The 21513-nt window shown below is 38.0% G+C and overlaps 3 long non-coding RNA genes across 3 annotated transcripts; all 3 read right to left on the reverse strand.

Annotated features, from left to right (window-relative positions):
* Window positions 1–474: 474 nt before the first annotated feature.
* LOC125568015 lies at window positions 475–4493 on the reverse strand. Its single transcript, XR_007312007.1, has 4 exons — window positions 4222–4493; window positions 3065–3403; window positions 1648–1986; window positions 475–1372 (listed from the first exon to the last, which is right to left on the reverse strand). It is a non-coding gene; the product is annotated as an uncharacterized LOC125568015 (long non-coding RNA).
* A 6477-nt stretch (window positions 4494–10970) lies between these two features.
* LOC125568016 lies at window positions 10971–14529 on the reverse strand. Its single transcript, XR_007312008.1, has 2 exons — window positions 13766–14529; window positions 10971–11419 (listed from the first exon to the last, which is right to left on the reverse strand). It is a non-coding gene; the product is annotated as an uncharacterized LOC125568016 (long non-coding RNA).
* Window positions 14530–17429: 2900 nt separating this feature from the next.
* Window positions 17430–19536, reverse strand: LOC125568031. The gene is made up of 2 exons (XR_007312030.1): window positions 18641–19536; window positions 17430–17561 (listed from the first exon to the last, which is right to left on the reverse strand). It is a non-coding gene; the product is annotated as an uncharacterized LOC125568031 (long non-coding RNA).
* Between the last annotated feature and the right edge of the window lie 1977 nt (window positions 19537–21513).

A 21513-nucleotide genomic window follows, 5' to 3' on the forward strand; every position in this document is an offset into this window, starting at 1 on the left:
AAATAGTATAAAATAAACTTACAATATTAGAAATGAAATTTATTACTATTTTATACATTTTTTAATCTAGCTTTATCTATTTTTAGTTTTTTTTTATAGATAAGTAATTGTCTACTGTACATAAGCACTGAAGGGTGTCAGTTATGTTTCCCATCTTCACCAAAACAAATTTTTTCACATATTCTATACTTGAGTTTGCTATTATCATGTAACAGAAATCTGGTATATAGTACGAGACATACATAAAAAAAAGGTAAAACAGGCTATCTATTGCAGACAATTGTATTTGTGGCATTGTGAGCATGTCCTACAAGATTTTATTATGAAGACTGTTGAAAGAGTGGGCACTACTAAAGTACAGCTGACTGCTGCTATAGCTTCAAATGGAAAGACCCTCCTGTAATGTTGGGGGAGGACTACCACTAACACTTGTCTTTTACGAGATATGAGAAACTTGGCCAGTGCTAGATAATTCTGGAAAATAAATTAAAAAAACATTAGCTTTATGCATTTCTGGTATGCCAGCACTATGCTTCTCTGTTGGGTAAACATTTGTATTACACGAGTCTGTGATATCCTTTTTATAGGTGTAGCCTAACCCAAACTAAAATTTCACTTTCTTGTCTGGGGATTTTTGTCCAGGTACGCCCTAAGCATTGCAAGATCCTCCGCCAGAGGAAGTAGATTAATTTTGTTGTATTTTCTCTCTCCGACAGAGGCTAGGGACTTGGAAGATACCTGAAAATATATTAACACATTAGTTTCTTTTAGAATAGCTTGAAAGTCATTATCACTATTCTTTTTATAATCAGTATAAATGCTGAACTTTTTATATTTAAAAAAACATCAAATTAAGCCAAAAGTGTTAAATGCTGCGGTTGTAACTGACTACACTAATTTTAGGGCGGACCACAAGGATCTAACATAATGTGGAATGAACAGATCCATACCTTTTGAGCCCACTCTATATCCATAAGATGGAGGATAGCTGCATCATCTTGGCGCCTGAGCCCAGTTGCCCACTTCAGTGAAGTGCACTAGTGAAGTGCGCTAGGGATGGTGAAGATATGCCGGGCACCACTAAAGCCGGCAACCCGCTTCACCCCCTCTTTTACCAGGGCGAAATTTCGGGAAGTGATGAGTTCAGTCAGGCCATGTTGGCTCGGTTCATTTATTTTAACCTCGAGCACCAATCTGGCTATCTCCCTCATTTTGGTGCTCATATAAGTAGCCTGCCTCTCGCCATGCTGATCATAGAGGCAGTTCCCCATCTGTATTATTAGTTCATCGTGCTTGGCCACGAAGCCGACCTCGTCACGCTCACAATACAATTTATTCACTTCACCGTATACAGATTTGGTATATAGGTTGGCTGAAAATGAAATACTAAATCATAGACTCCAGCAGCATTCCCCTTCTATGTATCGTTTTTTTAATTAAAAGCATGAGAAGACATCCTTGCCGCCTCCTTTGCTATTTTCTTTGGAGGGTTATTACAGAGAAAATCTGCTTCTACGATTTCTTAGCGAAAACAAATCCCCAGGATCTACTGCGTATATTTTCTGCACTGCACGACAAAGTCCTCCGTTTACCGTGTCCGAAAAGAATTGAAATGTATGTTCATGAACTTGTTTATAATATTTATACCTTCTTTGTCTGTCCCATGCTGTTTAAACGCACACTTCTTTCTGTGCCTCCAAAGGTCGTCCCCCTTGTGAAACCCAAGGCACGACTTACAAGGGAGGTAGGCATACCACAATCAGTTGTCCTTCGCCTAAGCTCCGGACATTGCAATTGTGGTGATAATCACCGAGGAGCCGGAGCCTTTCGTGTTCTTTTACTTTGTTCTTTTTACTCGTTCCTGCAAGCTGGCAGGCCACTTCAGATTCCTTGGAATGTTGCCTTTTGATGTGCCTCGCAAGCTTCACCCCCTGGTACCCACAAAAAAGCCCACTTGCATTTGGTCTGTGGCAAAGGTGATACCAACTGTAAAAAAAAAATAAGGTGTTATTCATTATTTATTTTCCCTATAGCCAGGCCACACAAGAAAAAGGGGGTAAAAATGTTTTTTTTTTTCACTTATTTTGTCTTGTTTTGAATTGCTTGTTTTGGAGCCTGAGTATCCTTATCTTAATATATTTAGCGAGAAGTGTGGTTTCAAATAAACCACGATTTATCGACTTGACGGTTGTTTTGGGAGCCGTTTTCTGCGTAGATAATCAGAGGTCAGATAAACATCTTCTTTTATTACAAATGCCATGAAGGCTTTTACAATTTTAACATAGAATCGTTTGTCAAATCTAAGTCAACTAGACTAATCCGCCACAACTCTGCCCTCGATCTCTTTGTTCCTAAATGTCGCACTCTATATCCATAAGATGGAGGAAGTCCTGTGCCTCTCGGATAGCTGCATCATCTTGGCGCCTGAGCCCAGTTGCCCACTTCAGTGAAGTGCACTAGTGAAGTGCGCTAGGGATGGTGAAGATATGCCCGACATCACTAAAGCCGGCAACCCGCTTCACCCCCTCTTTTACCAGGGCGAAATTTGGGAAGTGATGAGTTCAGTCAGGCCATGTTGGCTCGGTTAATTTATTTTAACCTCGAGCACCAATCTGGCTATCTCCCGCATTTTGGTGCTCATATAAGTAGCCTGCCTCTCGCCATGCTGATCATAGAGGCAGTTCCCCATCTGTATTATTAGTTCATCGTGCTTGGCCACGAAGCCGACCTCGTCACGCTTACAATACAATTTATTCACTTCACCGTATACAGATTTAGTATATAGGTTGGCTGAAAATGAAATAAAAAATCATAGACTCCAGCAGCATTCCCCTTCTATGTATCGTTTTTTAATTAAAAGCATGAGAAGACATCCTTGCCGCCTCCTTTGCTATTTTCTTTGGAGGGTTATTACAGAGAAAATCTGCTTCTACGATTTCTTAGCGAAATCAAATCTCCAGGATCTACTGCGTATATTTTCTGCACTGCACGACAAAGTCCTCCGTTTACCGTGTCCGGAAAGAATTGAAATGTATGTTCATTAACTTGTTTATAATATTTATACCTTCTTCGTCTGTCCCATGCTGTTTAAACGCACACTTCTTTCTGTGCCTCCAAAGGTCGTCCCCCTTGTGAAACCCAAGGCACGACTTACAAGGGAGGTAGGCATACCACAATCAGTTGTCCTTCGCCTAAGCTCAGGACATTGCAATTGTGGTGATAATCACCGAGGAGCCGGAGCCTTTCGTGTTCTTTTACTTTGTTCTTTTTACTCGTTCCTGCAAGCTGGCAGGCCACTTCAGATTCCTTGGAATGTTGCCTTTTGATGTGCCTCGCAAGCTTCACCCCCTGGTACCCACAAAAAAGCCCACTTGCATTTGGTCTGTGGCAAAGGTGATACCAACTGTAAAAAAAAAAATAAGGTGTTATTCATTATTTATTTTTCCTATAGCCAGGCCACACAAGAAAAAGGGGTAAAAATGTTTTTTTTTTCACTTATTTTGTCTTGTTTTGAATTGCTTGTTTTGGAGCCTGAGTATCCTTATCTTAATATATTTAGCGAGAAGTGTGGTTTCAAATAAACCACGATTTATCGACTTGACGGTTGTTTTGGGAGCCGTTTTCTGCGTAGATAATCAGATGTCAGATAAACATCTTCTTTTATTACAAATGCCATGAAGGCTTTTACAATTTTAACATAGAATCGTTTGTCAAATCTAAGTCAACTAGACTAATCCGCCACAACACTGCCCTCGATCTCTTTGTTCCTAAATGTCGCACTAAACTTTTTCCATCAAGCTACTTCAATCGTATCCCTAAACTGCGGAATAATCTATCTACGTCTACTCGCTCTGCTAGCTCACTTAACCAGTTTAAATCCTGTTTAACTTGCCACTACTTACCTGCGTTTACTAACAGCTACGACACAGATAACACTAACACCTGGAAATCCATTTGCCCTAAGTGCTCCTCTTCCCGCAACCTTACTGTCTCTTCTGCTCGTAACTGCTGCTACTAATGTCAATTTTATCACAATTTTATATTATTATTGTTACAAACCATATATTGTACATAGTTGTTAATATTTTACCTATCAATGTCCTTATTTTATATATTTGCTCACATCATAGTTTAGTTAAATAGTTTTAGATTAGATTAGTTATTAATTATAGATATATATATGCAGAACTGCTGAGTACTTGAAAGTTGCAGTATCTTTACCAGTTTGACTTTGAACTTGTGTTGAGCTTGTCGGGGACAACCAAATAAACTCACTTATATTCTCTTTACTTTATTTCTTGATCACAAACTCTCCGTAGTAATAGTACACTCGCATCTCAACTCTAGGGGCACAACCCCCTTTTTTACCTATCTCGAATTACAACATGATCACATAACAAAACTAAATATGTAACGTAATACAGTATTATAAAGTAACGCAATCTTGCGGGTTTTCTACTTCCGGACACTTGGCCCGCCATCTAGCACGTGTGACATAAGAATCGCGTAGACTTTTAGGACGAGATCGGCCTTTATGCCGCGCGTATTTTCTTTGTAGGAACGTAAAACATCTCTAAGACTCTTTACAGAAAGTTTCTGAATGTCTTCTAACGAATTGAGATTGACATTTTGATAAACTAGAACCATTTTTGCCAAAAACTCAGCAATGACAACAATGTTTGTTTTGATTATGAGTCAACTCTCGCCTTGTTTTCATGTTTGTATCCAAGATGGCGGCGGGGACTGTGAATAGGACTATTCAGTCTCCTAATTTCTCACAGAACTATCCTGTCCATCTGCACTTTGTAATAATAAAAATATTTTATCCACTGTCGTTTAAATTCGGAACCGGAATATTTTATTGTGCGTTCTATAACTTTTAGTGTAACAAGCTAGAGTAATCACAAAAATTTATAATTAATCGCTCATAACTCATAAGTATCATATGCTTTACTTACTTGACTGTGAAATAAGTAGTTAATGCTCTATCCAAATTGACCAGGTATTTTTTATGCCACATGTGTTTACTTGGTATTTCAATCAGAGTATGATAAATGAATATAATTACATAATAAAAATTAGATACAAAAAAATAACCACTTGATAATATTCTAGGGGGGATCTAGCTTTTTGCTGATAGTAAAGGGATGTAATGTCCATTTCTACGTTTGGCTTTCTTACTCCCACAAAGAGAAAAATCACTTATATCTGATATTGAGATTAGGATATTATCATTGTTTCCCTCTGATTATTTGCAATTAGATGGTTATATCCCTCTTATCTTATTAGGATCTTCTAGATGTCTATTCAGATACCCTCCTTCCCTTTTCTGGACACCTTGATATTGTATTATTATCAGAAATTATCTTATTAGAACCTACTAGATGTCTATTTAGATGTACTTGCCTCTGCTGCCCCTTAACATTTTGATATTATCCGAGATAGAGCCCCACAGTCCCACATAACCATCAGTACCAGTATGGGTGATATTATCCGAGATAGAGCCCCACAGTCCCACATAACCATCAGTACCAGTATGGGTGATATTATCCGAGATGGAGCCCCACAGTCCCACATAACTACCAGTACCAGTATGGGTGATTTCAAGAACTTGCTTATACATAATTTTATATGATGCTATAACAACTTTTTAACACTATATTCAACCGAAGTTCAGTCCAAGTTTGGTTCAATAACATACAAGATTAGTAATAGAAGCAGAGGTAAGCAATTTTCATTTCGCTCGTTCTTTAAATAACAGCCCATAGTTTGTTTTTGTAAACGTAATTGGTTAAATGTTTGTAAAAGTGTTTAACAGATAGAGTCAACATTAGTCATAGTTTATGCTTTTGTAGCCAGGAACTGAATTACAGGAAAGTTGTGGTACACCCAACACACACACAAATAGTGTATAAAATAAATAGTGTATGTACACTATAAGAGTAGTCTCGAATCAGGGGATTGACTAATGTAAGATCTTAATAAAGCCCCTGGGCTTGTATGATCATTCACTAAAAATAGTATAGAATAAACTTACAATATTAGAAATGAAATTTATTACTATTTTATACATTTTTTCAGCTAGCTTTTACTATTTTTAGTTTTTTTTATAGATAAGTAATTGTCTACTGTACATAAGCACTGAAGGGTGTCAGTTGTTTCTCATCTTCACCAAAACAAATTTTTCACATATTCTATACTTGAGTTTGCTATTATCATGTAACAGAAATCTGGTATATAGTACGAGACATAGATTTAAAAAAAAAGTAAAACAGGCTTTCTATTGCAGACAATTGTATTTGTGGCATTGTGAGCATGTCCTACAAGATTTTATTATGAAGACTGTTAAAAGACTGGGCACTACTAAAGTACAGCTGACTGCTGCTATAGCTTCAAATGGAAAGACCCTCCTGTAATGTTGGGGGAGCACTACCACTAACACTTGTCTTTTACTAGATATGAGAAACTTGGCCAGTGCTTGATAATTCTGGAAAATAAATTAAAAAAACATTAGCTTTATGCATTTCTGGTATGCCAGCACTATGCTTCTCTGTTGGGTAAACATTTGTATTACACGAGTCTGTGATATCCTTTTTATAGGTGTAGCCTAACCCAAACTAAAATTTCACTTTCTTGTCTGGGGATTTTTGTCCAGGTACGCCCTAAGCATTGCAAGATCCTCCGCCAGAGGAAGTAGATTAATTTTGTTGTATTTTCTCTCTCCGACAGAGGCTATAGACTTGGAAGATACCTGAAAATATATTAACACATTAGTTTCTTTTAGAATATCTTGAACGTCATTATCACTATTCTTTTTATAATCAGTATCAATGCTGAACTTTTTATATTTAAAAAAACATCAAATTAAGCCAAAAGTGTTAAATGCTGCGGTTGTAACTGACTACACTAATTTTAGGGCGGACCACAAGGATCTAACATAAGGTGGAATGAACAGATCCATACCTTTTGAGCCCACTCTATATCCATGAGATGGAGGAAGTCCTGTGCCTCTCGGATAGCTGCATCATCTTGGCGCCTGAGCCCAGTTGCCCACTTCAGTGAAGTGCACTAGTGAAGTGCGCTAGGGATGGTGAAGATATGCCGGACATCACTAAAGCCGGCAACCCGCTTCACCCCCTCTTTTACCAGGGCGAAATTTGGGAAGTGATGAGTTCAGTCAGGCCATGTTGGCTCGGTTAATTTATTTTAACCTCGAGCACCAATCTGGCTATCTCCCGCATTTTGGTGCTCATATAAGTAGCCTGCCTCTCGCCATGCTGATCATAGAGGCAGTTCCCCATCTGTATTATTAGTTCATCGCGCTTGGCCACGAAGCCGGCCTCGTCACGCTCACAATACAATTTATTCACTTCACCGTATACAGATTTGGTATATAGGTTGGCTGAAAATGAAATACAAAATCATAGACTCCAGCAGCATTCCCCTTCTATGTATCGTTTTTTTAATTAAAAGCATGAGAAGACATCCTTGCCGCCTCCTTTGCTATTTTCTTTGGAGGGTTATTACAGAGAAAATCTGCTTCTACGATTTCTTAGCGAAATCAAACCCCAGGATCTACTGCGTATATTTTCTGCACTGCACGACAAAGTCCTCCGTTTATCGTGTCCGAAAAGAATTGAAATGTATGTTCATTAACTTGTTTATAATATTTATACCTTCTTTGTCTGTCCCATGCTGTTTAAACGCACACTTCTTTCTGTGCCTCCAAAGGTCGTCCCCCTTGTGAAACCCAAGGCACGACTTACAAGGGAGGTAGGCATACCACAATCAGTTGTCCTTCGCCTAAGCTCAGGACATTGCAATTGTGGTGATAATCACCAAGGAGCCGGAGCCTTTCGTGTTCTTTTACTTTGTTCTTTTTACTCGTTCCTGCAAGCTGCCAGGCCACTTCAGATTCCTTGGAATGTTGCCTTTTGATGTGCCTCGCAAGCTTCACCCCCTGGTACCCACAAAAAAGCCCACTTGCATTTGGTCTGTGGCAAAGGTGATACCAACTGTAAAAAAAAAAATAAGGTGTTATTCATTATTTATTTTCCCTATAGCCAGGCCACACAAGAAAAAGGGGGTAAAATGTTTTTTTTTTCACTTATTTTGTCTTGTTTTGAATTGCTTGTTTTGGAGCCTGAGTATCCTTATCTTAATATATTTAGCGAGAAGTGTGGTTTCAAATAAACCACGATTTATCGACTTGACGGTTGTTTTGGGAGCCGTTTTCTGCGTAGATAATCAGAGGTCAGATAAACATCTTCTTTTATTACAAATGCCATGAAGGCTTTTACAATTTTAACATAGAATCGTTTGTCAAATCTAAGTCAACTAGACTAATCCGCCACAACTCTGCCCTCGATCTCTTTGTTCTTAAATGTCGCACTCTATATCCATAAGATGGAGGAAGTCCTGTGCCTCTCGGATAGCTGCATCATCTTGGCGCCTGAGCCCAGTTGCCCACTTCAGTGAAGTGCACTAGTGAAGTGCGCTAGGGATGGTGAAGATATGCCGGACATCACTAAAGCCGGCAACCCGCTTCACCCCCTCTTTTACCAGGGCGAAATTTGGGAAGTGATGAGTTCAGTCAGGCCATGTTGGCTCGGTTAATTTATTTTAACCTCGAGCACCAATCTGGCTATCTCCCGCATTTTGGTGCTCATATAAGTAGCCTGCCTCTCGCCATGCTGATCATAGAGGCAGTTCCCCATCTGTATTATTAGTTCATCGTGCTTGGCCACGAAGCCGACCTCGTCACGCTCACAATACAATTTATTCACTTCACCGTATACAGATTTGATATATAGGTTGGCTGAAAATGAAATACAAAATCATAGACTCCAGCAGCATTCCCCTTCTATGTATCGTTTTTTTAATTAAAAGCATGAGAAGACATCCTTGCCGCCTCCTTTGCTATTTTCTTTGGAGGGTTATTACAGAGAAAATCTGCTTCTACGATTTCTTAGCGAAATCAAATCCCCAGGATCTACTGCGTATATTTTCTGCACTGCACGACAAAGTCCTCCGTTTACCGTGTCCGAAAAGAATTGAAATGTATGTTCATTAACTTGTTTATAATATTAATACCTTCTTTGTCTGTCCCATGCTGTTTAAACGCACACTTCTTTCTGTGCCTCCAAAGGTCGTCCCTCTTGTGAAACCCAAGGCACGACTTACAAGGGAGGTAGGCATACCACAATCAGTTGTTCTTCGCCTAAGCTCAGGACATTGCAATTGTGGTGATAATCACCGAGGAGCCGGAGCCTTTCGTGTTCTTTTACTTTGTTCTTTTTACTCGTTCCTGCAAGCTGGCAGGCCACTTCAGATTCCTTGGAATGTTGCCTTTTGATGTGCCTCGCAAGCTTCACCCCCTGGTACCCACAAAAAAGCCCACTTGCATTTGGTCTGTGGCAAGGGGGTACCAGCTGTAAAAAAAATAAGGTGTTATTCATTATTTATTTACTCTATAGCCAGGCCACACAAGAAAAAGGGGTAAAAATGTTTTTTTTTTTCACTTATTTTGTCTTGTTTTGAATTGCTTGTTTTGGAGCCTGAGTATCCTTATCTTAATATATTTAGCGAGAAGTGTGGTTTCAAATAAATCACGATTTATCGACTTGACGGTTGTTTTGGGAGCCGTTTTCTGCGTAGATAATCAGAGGTCAGATAAACATCTTCTTTTATTTTGATTATGAGTCAACTCTCGCCTCGTTTTCATGTTTGTACCCAAGATGGCGGCGGGGACTGTGAATAGGACTATTCAGTCTCCTTATTTCTCACAGAACTATCCTGTCCATCTGCACTTTGTAATAATCAAAATATTTTATCCACTGTCGTTTAACGTGCGTTCTATAACTTTTAGTGTAACAAGCTAGAGTAATCACAAAAATTTATAATTAATCGCTAATAACTCATAAGTATCATATGCTTTACTTAATTTACTGTAAAATAAGTAGTTAATGCTCAGAGTATGATAAATGATTTATAATTACATAATAAAAATTAGATACAAAAAAAATAACTACTTGATAATATTCTAGGGGGGATCTAGCTTTTTGCTTATAGTAAAGGAATGAACTGTCCATTTCTACGTTTCGCTTTCTTACTCCCACAAAGAGAAAAATCACTTATATCTGATATTGAGATTAGGATATTATCATTGTTTCCCTCTGATTATTTGCAATTAGATGGTTATATCCCTCTTACCTTATTAGGATCTTCTAGATGTCTATTCAGATACCCTCCTTCCCTTTGCTGGACACCTTGATATTGTATTATTATGAGAAATTATCTTATTAGAACCTACTAGATGTCTATTTAGATGTACTTGCCTCTGCTGCCCCTTAACATTTTGATATTATCCGAGATAGAGCCCCACAGTCCCACATAACCATCAGTACCAGTATGGGTGATATTATCCAAGATAGAGCCCCACAGTCCCACATAACCATCAGTACCAGTATGGGTGATATTATCCGAGATGGAGCCCCACAGTCCCACATAACCACCAGTACCAGTATGGGTGATTTCAAGAACTTGCTTAGACCTAATTTTATATGATGCTATAACAACTTTTTAACACTATATTCAACCGAAGTTCAGTCCAAGTTTGGTTCAATAACATACAAGATTAGTAATAGAAGCAGAGGTAAGCAATTTTCATTTCGCTCGTTCTTTAAATAACAGCCCATAGTTTGTTTTTGTAAACGTAATTGGTTAAATGTTTGTAGAAGTGTTTAACAGATAGAGTCAACATTAGCCATAGTTTATGCTTTTGTAGCCAGGAACTGAATTACAGGAAAGTTGTGGTACACCCAACACACACACAAATAGTGTATAAAATAAATAGTGTATGTACACTATTAGAGTAGTCTCGAATCAGGTGATTGACTAATGTAAGATCTTAATAAAGCCCCTGGGCTTGTATCATCATTCACTAAAAATAGTATAGAATAAACTTACAATATTAGAAATGAAATTTATTACTATTTTATACATTTTTTCAGCTAGCTTTTACTATTTTTAGTTTTTTTTATAGATAAGTAATTGTCTACTGTACATAAGCACTGAAGGGTGTCAGTTGTTTCTCATCTTCACCAAAACAAATTTTTCACATATTCTATACTTGAGTTTGCTATTATCATGTAACAGAAATCTGGTATATAGTACGAGACATAGATTTAAAAAAAAAAGTAAAACAGGCTTTCTATTGCAGACAATTGTATTTGTGGCATTGTGAGCATGTCCTACAAGATTTTATTATGAAGACTGTTAAAAGACTGGGCACTACTAAAGTACAGCTGACTGCTGCTATAGCTTCAAATGGAAAGACCCTCCTGTAATGTTGGGGGAGCACTACCACTAACACTTGTCTTTTACTAGATATGAGAAACTTGGCCAGTGCTTGATAATTCTGGAAAATAAATTAAAAAAACATTAGCTTTATGCATTTCTGGTATGCCAGCACTATGCTTCTCTGTTGGGTAAACATTTGTATTACACGAGTCTGTGATATCCTTTTTATAGGTGTAGCCTAACCCAAACTAAAATTTCACTTTCTTGTCTGGGGATTTTTGTCCAGGTACGCCCTAAGCATTGCAAGATCCTCCGCCAGAGGAAGTAGATTAATTTTGTTGTATTTTCTCTCTCCGACAGAGGCTATAGACTTGGAAGATACCTGAAAATATATTAACACATTAGTTTCTTTTAGAATATCTTGAACGTCATTATCACTATTCTTTTTATAATCAGTATCAATGCTGAACTTTTTATATTTAAAAAAACATCAAATTAAGCCAAAAGTGTTAAATGCTGCGGTTGTAACTGACTACACTAATTTTAGGGCGGACCACAAGGATCTAACATAAGGTGGAATGAACAGATCCATACCTTTTGAGCCCACTCTATATCCATGAGATGGAGGAAGTCCTGTGCCTCTCGGATAGCTGCATCATCTTGGCGCCTGAGCCCAGTTGCCCACTTCAGTGAAGTGCACTAGTGAAGTGCGCTAGGGATGGTGAAGATATGCCGGACATCACTAAAGCCGGCAACCCGCTTCACCCCCTCTTTTACCAGGGCGAAATTTGGGAAGTGATGAGTTCAGTCAGGCCATGTTGGCTCGGTTAATTTATTTTAACCTCGAGCACCAATCTGGCTATCTCCCGCATTTTGGTGCTCATATAAGTAGCCTGCCTCTCGCCATGCTGATCATAGAGGCAGTTCCCCATCTGTATTATTAGTTCATCGTGCTTGGCCACGAAGCCGACCTCGTCACGCTCACAATACAATTTATTCACTTCACCGTATACAGATTTGATATATAGGTTGGCTGAAAATGAAATACAAAATCATAGACTCCAGCAGCATTCCCCTTCTATGTATCGTTTTTTTAATTAAAAGCATGAGAAGACATCCTTGCCGCCTCCTTTGCTATTTTCTTTGGAGGGTTATTACAGAGAAAATCTGCTTCTACGATTTCTTAGCGAAATCAAATCCCCAGGATCTACTGCGTATATTTTCTGCACTGCACGACAAAGTCCTCCGTTTACCGTGTCCGAAAAGAATTGAAATGTATGTTCATTAACTTGTTTATAATATTAATACCTTCTTTGTCTGTCCCATGCTGTTTAAACGCACACTTCTTTCTGTGCCTCCAAAGGTCGTCCCTCTTGTGAAACCCAAGGCACGACTTACAAGGGAGGTAGGCATACCACAATCAGTTGTTCTTCGCCTAAGCTCAGGACATTGCAATTGTGGTGATAATCACCGAGGAGCCGGAGCCTTTCGTGTTCTTTTACTTTGTTCTTTTTACTCGTTCCTGCAAGCTGGCAGGCCACTTCAGATTCCTTGGAATGTTGCCTTTTGATGTGCCTCGCAAGCTTCACCCCCTGGTACCCACAAAAAAGCCCACTTGCATTTGGTCTGTGGCAAGGGGGTACCAGCTGTAAAAAAAAAATAAGGTGTTATTCATTATTTATTTACTCTATAGCCAGGCCACACAAGAAAAAGGGGTAAAAATGTTTTTTTTTTTCACTTATTTTGTCTTGTTTTGAATTGCTTGTTTTGGAGCCTGAGTATCCTTATCTTAATATATTTAGCGAGAAGTGTGGTTTCAAATAAACCACGATTTATCGACTTGACGGTTGTTTTGGGAGCCGTTTTCTGCGTAGATAATCAGATGTCAGATAAACATCTTCTTTTATTACAAATGCCATGAAGGCTTTTACAATTTTAACATAGAATCGTTTGTCAAATCTAAGTCAACTAGACTAATCCGCCACAACACTGCCCTCGATCTCTTTGTTCCTAAATGTCGCACTAAACTTTTTCCATCAAGCTACTTCAATCGTATCCCTAAACTGCGGAATAATCTATCTACGTCTACTCGCTCTGCTAGCTCACTTAACCAGTTTAAATCCTGTTTAACTTGCCACTACTTACCTGCGTTTACTAACAGCTACGACACAGATAACACTAACACCTGGAAATCCATTTGCCCTAAGTGCTCCTCTTCCCGCAACCTTACTGTCTCTTCTGCTCGTAACTGCTGCTACTAATGTCAATTTTATCACAATTTTATATTATTATTGTTACAAACCATATATTGTACATAGTTGTTAATATTTTACCTATCAATATCCTTATTTTATATATTTGCTCACATCATAGTTTAGTTAAATAGTTTTAGATTAGATTAGTTATTAATTATAGATATATATATGCAGAACTGCTGAGTACTTGAAAGTTGCAGTATCTTTACCAGTTTGACTTTGAACTTGTGTTGAGCTTGTCGGGGACAACCAAATAAACTCACTTATATTCTCTTTACTTTATTTCTTGATCACAAACTCTCCGTAGTAATAGTACACTCGCATCTCAACTCTAGGGGCACAACCCCCTTTTTTACCTATCTCGAATTACAACATGATCACATAACAAAACTAAATATGTAACGTAATACAGTATTATAAAGTAACGCAATCTTGCGGGTTTTCTACTTCCGGACACTTGGCCCGCCATCTAGCACGTGTGACATAAGAATCGCGTAGACTTTTAGGACGAGATCGGCCTTTATGCCGCTCGTATTTTCTTTGTAGGAACGTAAAACATCTCTAAGACTCTTTACAGAAAGTTTCTGAATGTCTTCTAACGAATTGAGATTGACATTTTGATAAACTAGAACCATTTTTGCCAAAAACTCAGCAATGACAACAATGTTTGTTTTGATTATGAGTCAACTCTCGCCTTGTTTTCATGTTTGTATCCAAGATGGCGGCGGGGACTGTGAATAGGACTATTCAGTCTCCTAATTTCTCACAGAACTATCCTGTCCATCTGCACTTTGTAATAATAAAAATATTTTATCCACTGTCGTTTAAATTCGGAACCGGAATATTTTATTGTGCGTTCTATAACTTTTAGTGTAACAAGCTAGAGTAATCACAAAAATTTATAATTAATCGCTCATAACTCATAAGTATCATATGCTTTACTTACTTGACTGTAAAATAAGTAGTTAATGCTCTATCCAAATTGACCAGGTATTTTTTATGCCACATGTGTTTACTTGGTATTTCAATCAGAGTATGATAAATGAATATAATTACATAATAAAAATTAGATACAAAAAAAATAACCACTTGATAATATTCTAGGGGGGATCTAGCTTTTTGCTGATAGTAAAGGGATGTAATGTCCATTTCTACGTTTGGCTTTCTTACTCCCACAAAGAGAAAAATCACTTATATCTGATATTGAGATTAGGATATTATCATTGTTTCCCTCTGATTATTTGCAATTAGATGGTTATATCCCTCTTATCTTATTAGGATCTTCTAGATGTCTATTCAGATACCCTCCTTCCCTTTTCTGGACACCTTGATATTGTATTATTATCAGAAATTATCTTATTAGAACCTACTAGATGTCTATTTAGATGTACTTGCCTCTGCTGCCCCTTAACATTTTGATATTATCCGAGATAGAGCCCCACAGTCCCACATAACCATCAGTACCAGTATGGGTGATATTATCCGAGATAGAGCCCCACAGTCCCACATAACCATCAGTACCAGTATGGGTATTATTATCCGAGATGGAGCCCCACAGTCCCACATAACTACCAGTACCAGTATGGGTGATTTCAAGAACTTGCTTATACCTAATTTTATATGATGCTATAACAACTTTTTAACACTATATTCAACCGAAGTTCAGTCCAAGTTTGGTTCAATAACATACAAGATTAGTAATAGAAGCAGAGGTAAGCAATTTTCATTTCGCTCGTTCTTTAAATAACAGCCCATAGTTTGTTTTTGTAAACGTAATTGGTTAAATGTTTGTAAAAGTGTTTAACAGATAGAGTCAACATTAGTCATAGTTTATGCTTTTGTAGCCAGGAACTGAATTACAGGAAAGTTGTGGTACACCCAACACACACACAAATAGTGTATAAAATAAATAGTGTATGTACACTATAAGAGTAGTCTCGAATCAGGGGATTGACTAATGTAAGATCTTAATAAAGCCCCTGGGCTTGTATGATCATTCACTAAAAATAGTATAGAATAAACTTACAATATTAGAAATTAAATTTATTACTATTTTATACATTTTTTCAGCTAGCTTTTACTATTTTTAGTTTTTTTTATAGATAAGTAATTGTCTACTGTACATAAGCACTGAAGGGTGTCAGTTGTTTCTCATCTTCACCAAAACAAATTTTTCACATATTCTATACTTGAGTTTGCTATTATCATGTAACAGAAATCTGGTATATAGTACGAGACATAGATTTAAAAAAAAAAGTAAAACAGGCTTTCTATTGCAGACAATTGTATTTGTGGCATTGTGAGCATGTCCTACAAGATTTTATTATGAAGACTGTTAAATGACTGGGCACTACTAAAGTACAGCTGACTGCTGCTATAGCTTCAAATGGAAAGACCCTCCTGTAATGTTGGGGGAGCACTACCACTAACACTTGTCTTTTACTAGATATGAGAAACTTGGCCAGTGCTTGATAATTCTGGAAAATAAATTAAAAAAACATTAGCTTTATGCATTTCTGGTATGCCAGCACTATGCTTCTCTGTTGGGTAAACATTTGTATTACACGAGTCTGTGATATCCTTTTTATAGGTGTAGCCTAACCCAAACTAAAATTTCACTTTCTTGTCTGGGGATTTTTGTCCAGGTACGCCCTAAGCATTGCAAGATCCTCCGCCAGAGGAAGTAGATTAATTTTGTTGTATTTTCTCTCTCCGACAGAGGCTATAGACTTGGAAGATACCTGAAAATATATTAACACATTAGTTTCTTTTAGAATATCTTGAACGTCATTATCACTATTCTTTTTATAATCAGTATCAATGCTGAACTTTTTATATTTAAAAAAACATCAAATTAAGCCAAAAGTGTTAAATGCTGCGGTTGTAACTGACTACACTAATTTTAGGGCGGACCACAAGGATCTAACATAAGGTGGAATGAACAGATCCATACCTTTTGAGCCCACTCTATATCCATGAGATGGAGGAAGTCCTGTGCCTCTCGGATAGCTGCATCATCTTGGCGCCTGAGCCCAGTTGCCCACTTCAGTGAAGTGCACTAGTGAAGTGCGCTAGGGATGGTGAAGATATGCCGGACATCACTAAAGCCGGCAACCCGCTTCACCCCCTCTTTTACCAGGGCGAAATTTGGGAAGTGATGAGTTCAGTCAGGCCATGTTGGCTCGGTTAATTTATTTTAACCTCGAGCACCAATCTGGCTATCTCCCGCATTTTGGTGCTCATATAAGTAGCCTGCCTCTCGCCATGCTGATCATAGAGGCAGTTCCCCATCTGTATTATTAGTTCATCGCGCTTGGCCACGAAGCCGGCCTCTTCACGCTCACAATACAATTTATTCACTTCACCGTATACAGATTTGATATATAGGTTGGCTGAAAATGAAATACAAAATCATAGACTCCAGCAGCATTCCCCTTCTATGTATCGTTTTTTTAATTAAAAGCATGAGAAGACATCCTTGCCGCCTCCTTTGCTATTTTCTTTGGAGGGTTATTACAGAGAAAATCTGCTTCTACGATTTCTTAGCGAAATCAAACCCCAGGATCTACTGCGTATATTTTCTGCACTGCACGACAAAGTCCTCCGTTTATCGTGTCCGAAAAGAATTGAAATGTATGTTCATTAACTTGTTTATAATATTTATACCTTCTTTGTCTGTCCCATGCTGTTTAAACGCACACTTCTTTCTGTGCCTCCAAAGGTCGTCCCCCTTGTGAAACCCAAGGCACGACTTACAAGGGAGGTAGGCATACCACAATCAGTTGTCCTTCGCCTAAGCTCAGGACATTGCAATTGTGGTGATAATCACCAAGGAGCCGGAGCCTTTCGTGTTCTTTTACTTTGTTCTTTTTACTCGTTCCTGCAAGCTGGCAGGCCACTTCAGATTCCTTGGAATGTTGCCTTTTGATGTGCCTCGCAAGCTTCACCCCCTGGTACCCACAAAAAAGCCCACTTGCATTTGGTCTGTGGCAAAGGTGATACCAACTGTAAAAAAAAAAATAAGGTGTTATTCATTATTTATTTTCCCTATAGCCAGGCCACACAAGAAAAAGGGGGTAAAATGTTTTTTTTTTTCACTTATTTTGTCTTGTTTTGAATTGCTTGTTTTGGAGCCTGAGTATCCTTATCTTAATATATTTAGCGAGAAGTGTGGTTTCAAATAAACCACGATTTATCGACTTGACGGTTGTTTTGGGAGCCGTTTTCTGCGTAGATAATCAGAGGTCAGATAAACATCTTCTTTTATTACAAATGCCATGAAGGCTTTTACAATTTTAACATAGAATCGTTTGTCAAATCTAAGTCAACTAGACTAATCCGCCACAACTCTGCCCTCGATCTCTTTGTTCTTAAATGTCGCACTCTATATCCATAAGATGGAGGAAGTCCTGTGCCTCTCGGATAGCTGCATCATCTTGGCGCCTGAGCCCAGTTGCCCACTTCAGTGAAGTGCACTAGTGAAGTGCGCTAGGGATGGTGAAGATATGCCGGACATCACTAAAGCCGGCAACCCGCTTCACCCCCTCTTTTACCAGGGCGAAATTTGGGAAGTGATGAGTTCAGTCAGGCCATGTTGGCTCGGTTAATTTATTTTAACCTCGAGCACCAATCTGGCTATCTCCCGCATTTTGGTGCTCATATAAGTAGCCTGCCTCTCGCCATGCTGATCATAGAGGCAGTTCCCCATCTGTATTATTAGTTCATCGTGCTTGGCCACGAAGCCGACCTCGTCACGCTCACAATACAATTTATTCACTTCACCGTATACAGATTTGATATATAGGTTGGCTGAAAATGAAATACAAAATCATAGACTCCAGCAGCATTCCCCTTCTATGTATCGTTTTTTGAATTAAAAGCATGAGAAGACATCCTTGCCGCCTCCTTTGCTATTTTCTTTGGAGGGTTATTACAGAGAAAATCTGCTTCTACGATTTCTTAGCGAAATCAAATCCCCAGGATCTACTGCGTATATTTTCTGCACTGCACGACAAAGTCCTCCGTTTACCGTGTCCGAAAAGAATTGAAATGTATGTTCATTAACTTGTTTATAATATTAATACCTTCTTTGTCTGTCCCATGCTGTTTAAACGCACACTTCTTTCTGTGCCTCCAAAGGTCGTCCCTCTTGTGAAACCCAAGGCACGACTTACAAGGGAGGTAGGCATACCACAATCAGTTGTTCTTCGCCTAAGCTCAGGACATTGCAATTGTGGTGATAATCACCGAGGAGCCGGAGCCTTTCGTGTTCTTTTACTTTGTTCTTTTTACTCGTTCCTGCAAGCTGGCAGGCCACTTCAGATTCCTTGGAATGTTGCCTTTTGATGTGCCTCGCAAGCTTCACCCCCTGGTACCCACAAAAAAGCCCACTTGCATTTGGTCTGTAGCAAAGGTGATACCAGCTGTAAAAAAAAATAAGGTGTTATTCATTATTTATTTACTCTATAGCCAGGCCACACAAGAAAAAGGGGTAAAAATGTTTTTTTTTCACTTATTTTGTCTTGTTTTGAATTGCTTGTTTTGGAGCCTGAGTATCCTTATCTTAATATATTTAGCGAGAAGTGTGGTTTCAAATAAACCACGATTTATCGACTTGACGGTTGTTTTGGGAGCCGTTTTCTGCGTAGATAATCAGAGGTCAGATAAACATCTTCTTTTATTTTGATTATGAGTCAACTCTCGCCTCGTTTTCATGTTTGTACCCAAGATGGCGGCGGGGACTGTGAATAGGACTATTCAGTCTCCTAATTTCTCACAGAACTATCCTGTCCATCTGCACTTTGTAATAATCAAAATATTTTATCCACTGTCGTTTAACGTGCGTTCTATAACTTTTAGTGTAACAAGCTAGAGTAATCACAAAAATTTATAATTAATCGCTAATAACTCATAAGTATCATATGCTTTACTTAATTTACTGTAAAATAAGTAGTTAATGCTCAGAGTATGATAAATGATTTATAATTACATAATAAAAATTAGATACAAAAAAAATAACTACTTGATAATATTCTAGGGGGGATCTAGCTTTTTGCTTATAGTAAAGGAATGAACTGTCCATTTCTACGTTTCGCTTTCTTACTCCCACAAAGAGAAAAATCACTTATATCTGATATTGAGATTAGGATATTATCATTGTTTCCCTCTGATTATTTGCAATTAGATGGTTATATCCCTCTTACCTTATTAGGATCTTCTAGATGTCTATTCAGATACCCTCCTTCCCTTTGCTGGACACCTTGATATTGTATTATTATGAGAAATTATCTTATTAGAACCTACTAGATGTCTATTTAGATGTACTTGCCTCTGCTGCCCCTTAACATTTTGATATTATCCGAGATAGAGCCCCACAGTCCCACATAACCATCAGTACCAGTATGGGTGATATTATCCAAGATAGAGCCCCACAGTCCCACATAACCATCAGTACCAGTATGGGTGATATTATCCGAGATGGAGCCCCACAGTCCCACATAACCACCAGTACCAGTATGGGTGATTTCAAGAACTTGCTTAGACCTAATTTTATATGATGCTATAACAACTTTTTAACACTATATTCAACCGAAGTTCAGTCCAAGTTTGGTTCAATAACATACAAGATTAGTAATAGAAGCAGAGGTAAGCAATTTTCATTTCGCTCGTTCTTTAAATAACAGCCCATAGTTTGTTTTTGTAAACGTAATTGGTTAAATGTTTGTAAAAGTGTTTAACAGATAGAGTCAACATTAGTCATAGTTTATGCTTTTGTAGCCAGGAACTGAATTACAGGAAAGTTGTGGTACACCCAACACACACACAAATAGTGTATAAAATAAATAGTGTATGTACACTATTAGAGTAGTCTCGAATCAGGGGATTGACTAATGTAAGATCTTAATAAAGCCCCTGGGCTTGTATGATCATTCACTAAAAATAGTATAGAATAAACTTACAATATTAGAAATGAAATTTATTACTATTTTATACATTTTTTCAGCTAGCTTTTACTATTTTTAGTTTTTTTTATAGATAAGTAATTGTCTACTGTACATAAGCACTGAAGGGTGTCAGTTGTTTCTCATCTTCACCAAAACTAATTTTTCACATATTCTATACTTGAGTTTGCTATTATCATGTAACAGAAATCTGGTATATAGTACGAGACATAGATTTAAAAAAAAAAGTAAAACAGGCTTTCTATTGCAGACAATTGTATTTGTGGCATTGTGAGCATGTCCTACAAGATTTTATTATGAAGACTGTTAAAAGACTGGGCACTACTAAAGTACAGCTGACTGCTGCTATAGCTTCAAATGGAAAGACCCTCCTGTAATGTTGGGGGAGCACTACCACTAACACTTGTCTTTTACTAGATATGAGAAACTTGGCCAGTGCTTGATAATTCTGGAAAATAAAGTAAAAAAACATTAGCTTTATGCATTTCTGGTATGCCAGCACTATGCTTCTCTGTTGGGTAAACATTTGTATTACACGAGTCTGTGATATCCTTTTTATAGGTGTAGCCTAACCCAAACTAAAATTTCACTTTCTTGTCTGGGGATTTTTGTCCAGGTACGCCCTAAGCATTGCAAGATCCTCCGCCAGAGGAAGTAGATTAATTTTGTTGTATTTTCTCTCTCCGACAGAGGCTATAGACTTGGAAGATACCTGAAAATATATTAACACATTAGTTTCTTTTAGAATATCTTGAACGTCATTATCACTATTCTTTTTATAATCAGTATCAATGCTGAACTTTTTATATTTAAAAAAACATCAAATTAAGCCAAAAGTGTTAAATGCTGCGGTTGTAACTGACTACACTAATTTTAGGGCGGACCACAAGGATCTAACATAAGGTGGAATGAACAGATCCATACCTTTTGAGCCCACTCTATATCCATGAGATGGAGGAAGTCCTGTGCCTCTCGGATAGCTGCATCATCTTGGC

This window comes from Nematostella vectensis, chromosome 6, assembly GCF_932526225.1.
Source record: "Nematostella vectensis chromosome 6, jaNemVect1.1, whole genome shotgun sequence".
NCBI lineage: Eukaryota > Metazoa > Cnidaria > Anthozoa > Actiniaria > Edwardsiidae > Nematostella > Nematostella vectensis.